Source organism: Trachemys scripta, chromosome 2 (assembly GCF_013100865.1).
Source record: "Trachemys scripta elegans isolate TJP31775 chromosome 2, CAS_Tse_1.0, whole genome shotgun sequence".
NCBI lineage: Eukaryota > Metazoa > Chordata > Testudines > Emydidae > Trachemys > Trachemys scripta.
Window position 1 is genome coordinate 23,606,425 of NC_048299.1, and position 6,899 is coordinate 23,613,323.

A 6,899-nucleotide genomic window follows, 5' to 3' on the forward strand; every position below is an offset into this window, starting at 1 on the left:
CCCCCACTTTTTTACCACCTTAGATGCACATTCTTTGGTCAGTAAGTATCAGCACATGACCATTTCTGGACAGGTGCTGGAAATGGATAAGAGCTCTACACTGACCCATATTGGAGTCTCCTGCGAGTTACAAGGCCTGTATATGCTGTAACACTACAGCTATGATATATTTAACTACTAAGGGCTGAAGTGAGTTCTAACACATACAGCTTTTCCCCAAGTCTGTTTAAGCTCTGAAATGTCCAGTAGGTTTTATTGATTTTATACCTTACTGAGGTAGGGGACAGCAGGGTTTGAGTGAAGTAAATGGGAATTTGGGATACATAAAGAATGTAGGCTCAGGCCGCTTATATCTATTTGCAGTGTCAATACATTTGTTAATAGGCTCATATTTTTTCAGAGTAAATATTTTAGTAATCTTTTTTTTTATTTAAAGGAATTTTGCTGTCAGCCCACCACTTACATGTAACCTACAAGAGGTGAGTGGGAGGGATTTTTAAATCGTATGAAAAATGCCTCAATGACAATGTCTTTTTTAAATTCCCATGTAACTTTTTACCTTTGATTATCCTCAAGCTTAACCTACCAAAAGAAAAGTGGGTTCCCCCCCCCATTGCATACTTATAAAAAGCAATTACTGAATTACATTGTTTCCAATGTATATGCCACACAATAGATACTGCTTTTATGTTTAGCTTTTTCCAGTATTAAGTCAAGGCTATTCCTGCTATTTGTGTGGTGTTTTACATCACAAGGTTCCAAGCAATGTTGCTAAGTCAGGTGACTGTATTTTTCTTCCATATTTTTAGCATCATGACCCAATTTGAGAGCTTGACCTTGTTTTGGCAAGGCTTACGCATGAGAAAAATGGAAGAAGCTGCCATATGCCTCAATCAACTCAAGTTGAATCTGCCAGAACTAGAGTAATAAGCCAAATTTCTTTGAAAGATTTCTCATTCTTTTGTGTGTGATTAAGATGGGCCTGCCTTAGTGAGGAATGAATGCAACATGTGCTTCTCTCCCTAGGTCCAGCTGGGACCAGCTTCTGGACTCTTCATTTTGTCAGGTCATATCTTCCCATCATGACTCCAGATGGTACTTTTGTTTCCTACTTCCATTTTTTCTAATTCAGATCATCCAGACATGCAATAATAAGTAGCATAAAACAATGTTCTATTATGTTAGCCCAAGAGCTCCCTTTAGTGGTAAGGATGTTACTTTCATTGCTAGTTAACCGTATAATAAAGGACTCAAAATGGCTGCCTCCTGTTAAAAGACTAATAATGGACTAAAATGCCTCCCTTCTCAACACTGTCATACTTACTTTATTACTACTGATCATAAATTCATAAATGATCTGGAGAAAGTCATAAATGATCTGGAGAAAGGGGTAAACAGTGAGGTGGCAAATACTAAACTGCTCAAGATAGTTAAGACCAAAGCAGACTGTGACAAACTTCAAAAAGATCTCACAAAACTAAGTGATTGGGCAACAAAATAGCAAATGAAAAATAATGTGGATAAATGTAAAGTAATGCACATTGGAAAAAATAACCCCAACTCTACATACAATATGATGGGGGCTAATTTAGCTACAACAAGTCAGGAAAAAGATCTTGGAGTAATCGTGGATAGTTCTCTGAAGATGTCCTCGCAGTGTGCAGGGCGGTCAAAAAAGCAAACAGGATGTTAGGAATCATTAAAAAGGGGATAGAGAATAAGACTGAGAATATATTATTGCCCTTATATAAATCGATGGTACGCCCGCATCTCGAATACTGCATACAGATGTGGTCTCCTCATCTCAAAAAAGATATACTGGCACTAGAAAAGGTTCAGAAAAGGGCAACTAAAATGATTAGGGGTTTGGAACAGGTCCCATAAGAGGAGAGATTAAAGAGGCTAGGACTCTTCAGCTTGGAAAATAGGAGACTAAGGGGGGGGATATGATAGAGGTATATAAAATCATGAGTGATGTGGAGAAAGTGGATAAGGAAAAGTTATTTACTTATTCCCATAATACAAGAACTAGGGGTCACCAAATGAAATTAATAGGCAGCAGGTTTAAAACAGATACAAGGAAGTTCTTCTTCATGCAGCGCACAGTCAACCTTTGGAACTCCTTACCTGAGGATGTTGTGAAGGCTAGGACTATAACAGCATTTAAAAGAGAACTGGATAAATTCATGGTTGTTAAGTCCATTAATGGCTATTAGCCAGGATGGGTAAGGAATGGTGTCCCTAGCCTCTGTTTGTCAGAGGATGGAGATGGATGGCAGGAGAGAGATCAATTGATCATTGCCTGTTAGGTCCATTCCCTCTGGGGCACCTGGCATTGTCCACTGTCAGTAGACAGGATACTGGGCTAGATGGACCTTTGGTCTGACCTGGTACGGCCGTTCTTATGTTCTTATCAATATATTTTAAAATAATTTCCTACCATGATGGGCCAATATTTTGATATTTGTTTTTTTTTCACAGCAACATACAGACAAAAATTATTTTCATTTTAAATATTGAGATTCATTTATTTCTATCACAAGTTGAAATCCCAAAGCCTGTAATTTTATTTAATATTTTTTTAGGAGCTCTTACATTCAAATACTGGAGGAGGTGCCAAAGGAGGCTATTGGGCTTATTCAAGGAAATGAAGTTACCCGCTGTCAAGGCTGAATCCCCACTCTGGCACTTTGAGTGCATATGGTGGGGGCCCACAAGGATTCTAAAAATTAATACTGGCCACTCCAGGCTTGTATTAAACTCCCAAGGTTACAGCTTTTCTCTGTAAACACTGGCTTGGTAAACACTGCCACCACCCAAATGCAAAAAAAACCCCTTGGACTCAGGAAGGAGCACTTGGGAATTCCTCCCTGTGGGGTACCCTCAAGTCCTTTCACCCCCTCTCCCCACCCCCGGGGAAGAGCTTAGAAGAAAACAAAGGAAATTAGCTGTTGCCACCAGCTAATCAAACAACATGCACAAACCTCTTAGGACACAACAGTCCAAATCCTGTTCTTAAAAAAGGTAAATTTTATTAAAAAAAAGAAAGAAAGAAAATACATCTGGAACTTAGGCTTTTGCTAGATTTTAAAAGAGCAAGTCCAAAAATTAAGCACCCAAAATAGCTTTCTTGGGGGGGTTCAGCTTAAAGGTTACAACCAAACAAAAGCATCTGGGGTTAGCACAGAGGAAATCCACAAGACAAAATAAAGAAATAAACCTGATTGCATTTATCTAAACATTCCCTAGCCAAATGATTTCTTCTAGGTATGGAAAATAATTTTTCATATCTGGTTCAAACCTTACTCAGTATTCCTGCTTATAACATTGCTGCTCCATGTCCCTGCAGCCCCAAGAGAACAACAGACAAAGGGAAAGTTTCTTTCCCAATTTTAAAAAGTGCTAGCCTTTCCATTGGCTCTTTTGGTCAGGTGCCCACTTTTTTTTCTTTACCTGGGGGACTTTTTAATCCTTTACAGGTAAAGCACATAGAGAACAGCTAACTGGCTGGCTGGGTGTCCATCAAAGGGAGCCACCCCGTCCTCCCCCCTTTATTTATCACACCTGCCTCATGAGGTTGGATGTCAAGAATGGCGAACCATGTGTTTTGCCTTGAAAAATGGACTTGTACTAGGATCAAGAGCAAGGCCTATTCAGACTGCAAGGTAGAGGTGTGACATAAGGTCATCAATTAAAGCTCTAAGAGGAGATTTAGGTTGGTTATAAGGAGAGACTTTTTCCTTGTAGTGAGCAATAAATATATGGCTTCCAAACAAGATAGCTGGGGGCAGGTATCAAAAGAATTTTGGGCTATACTGATACATGATTTTTAAAAGAACAAATCCTCCTGTACCTAAATATGCTATATACCAGGGTTAAGCAACCTATGGCATGCGTGCCAAAGGCGGCCCGTGAGCTAATTTTCAGTGGCACTCACACTGCCTGATTCCTGGCCACTGGGGCCTGGGGGGCTCTGCATTTTAATTTAATTTTAAATGAAACTTTTAAAACATTTTAAAAACCTTATTTACTTTACATACACCAATAGTTTTAGTCATATGTTATAGACTTAGAGAAAGAGACCTTAAAAACGTTAAAATGTATTACTGGCACGCAAAACCTGAAATTAGGGTGAATAAATTAAGACTCGGCACACCACTTCTGAAAGGCTGCCAACCCCTGCTATATACCCTACTTAAAAGTAGGGTAGAGCTTCAAAGAGGCAGGGTGAGGACTAAATGCATTTTCAGTTCTTTCCAATGACACATTTTTGATGTTTCCATGTATCTATAATATCTTATAAAATAAATATACTGCACATACATTGTTACTTCACTTAGGCTCTGTTTACACTTGGAGCATGGGGTGTGATTCCCAGCTCGCATACACATAGTCGTGCTAGCTCTCACTGAGTTAGTGTGCTAAAAATAACAATGTGTCCAGTGTAGCATGAGCCTCAGTGAATGGTAGCACTGCACCAAGTACATCCCCATGGGGTTCAGGCGAGCTTGTATGTGGAATGGCTAGCCCATGCCACTGCTCACCACCGCCAGTACTGCCCCAGCTATGCCAGCTCAATGAAATGTATGTCGACATGAACTGGGAATCACACTCCTATCTCCAAGTATAGACATATTCTTAGAATCAGACCATTCTATACTTTAGGAGATGGGCTGGAATCAAAACCCTGGGATGAAACTTAACAGCTGGACTCTACTTTTGAACCAAATCACCTACAATATTTCAACAAGGTCACACACTGTGATACAAACGTGACAGCAAACCCCTCCCAGCCAAAAAAAAAAAAAAAAAAAGTGAGGTGCTTATCTTCGAAGATAGTTTCGTCCTGAATTCACCATACAGTTGTCCTTTATTTCTTTGTAACACAGGTGGTCAGCATACTCAGGAAACACAACTGTCCCTACCTCTCTCTCTCACTGAAAAAGAAGGGGGGTGGGGAGAAGAAGGGGGAGGATGTGAGTTGAATCCTTTTCTGAAAAAAGCTGGATTTGATTTCAGGGATGGATGAAGGGTCTAGGCTGTGGGGACTGAAGAGGATGTATATTTGGCAGTGATATTTTATTCTAACAGAACTGATTCACATGCTATGTTCCTCACTTGAATCAGTCTGTTTGGGGCAAGGTATCTGTCTTGATCCAGTGGTTCACCTAGCCCCCAACTTTCAAATTAGCTTTTTTCAAAAAATGCTGAGGCTCTGGGGTATATCTAAAATACGTAAAATACTTCCTGACAACAATAAATTAATGCCTTTTTATCTGAAAATCATCTCAGATATTCAGATGATGAGTAAGTTCTTGCAGTTTCATTTCTGCTTATCCCTGCAGACTCTTAAATTACTCTGAAGCCACCAGCATTTCTAAAAGCAAGACACATTGATTTCCTCATTATATGAGGAAACGGCAAGTTAAGCAAATTTCGGAACTCTTTTCAAACTCCAGAGTCTGTTCAGAAGTGATAAGACAAGACATCATATTCAACTCTGTAAGCTTTTGTGTTGAGATAGTTCTCAGCAAAAGTATTTCTGTTCTGCAGGAGTGTGTGTGGGGAGGGGGGCGGGGGCTGTTTTCCCTCTTCCAGTAGGAAGGAGAAAAGGAGGAAAGTATCTTCAGATTCTAATTCATTTACTGTAGTTGCTTTACTTGCTCTTTCTATGAAGAAAAATCAGTGAATTTTGTATGCTAAAATTGACTTTTAAATGAAAACCCACCATGCAAAATTTTCCTAACCTCAACTGAGCGTATCAAAGATATGCAGGAAAAATAAAAAGGAATTTTAAGATCATGACGGCAAATTATGCCTGTTCAAAAAAGAACAGCAGTTAGATTTTGCTGGGGTTCTTCTGTGACCTCTCTACATATATAAGTGAATTTCAGTGTCAGTGAGACCTACCCACAGTTTACAAAGATCGGGAGCATTTCAAATGAGTAGGAAAATCAGAACAATATTGTATGGAGTAAAAACAACAACAAAATGCTGCTACTTTAGACTTGAGACAAAGCAACATGGATGAAATAAAATTTAAACTAATCCCAGATGGGATAGCTTAAATGTTTAAGTATCAGTTTCTGATAACTTGACTCCTTAAAAACACAGATTCGATCCCTCTCGGGTTAGGGTATCCTGTTGTTTTTCTGATGGAGGGAAATTAAGTAACACATATTCTGTCACTGATACTCTTTTGGATAAACTCTCACTGTTCTCTGATAGTTAACAGTCGAGCAAAAGTTACTATCTCAAATACACTTTTAATAGACCATAAAAGAAATTAGATTTATTACCTCAGTTGAATTATTGATTAATAAGTGTGCTGCCTTTAAGTGCCCAAATTGACACACATGAATGCAAAGACGTAAAGAGACAAAATTACCTTGCTTTATATTATGTGTAGTTTGGCTTCAGCTTTTAATCATCTAGGCTAAGGAGACATTGACCTCTGCTCCTGAAGACTTTTGGGTGTGCTATATATAAAAATGAAATGCCTCCCACTCTATTAGCGATGTAAGAAGAATGCTGAGTTGACAAGGAAGGCAACCAAATCCCAAAGCCAGAAACCTAACAGATTAGCTAAAGTAGAAACAACAGTAGCTCAGCTGAAAGATTTTTCTCCTACATAGACCTATCCCAACCATTAAATCTTAAGGGTGCAGTTTTGTAGTATGGAAATGCCAACGGATGGTAAAATATAACTGTAACTTACAGATCTATAAATTAAAAGAAGGTGGTGAATGATCTGAAAGGTCAAAAGAATAGAAAGGTAAGGTCTTCTGAGAGCTGTATGTTTCCGAACTATAGGGGGAAATTCTGCACGTTAAGCAAAATGGGCCAAATTTTCCATTTATATATATATATATATATATATATTTCTTTAATAAATTGTT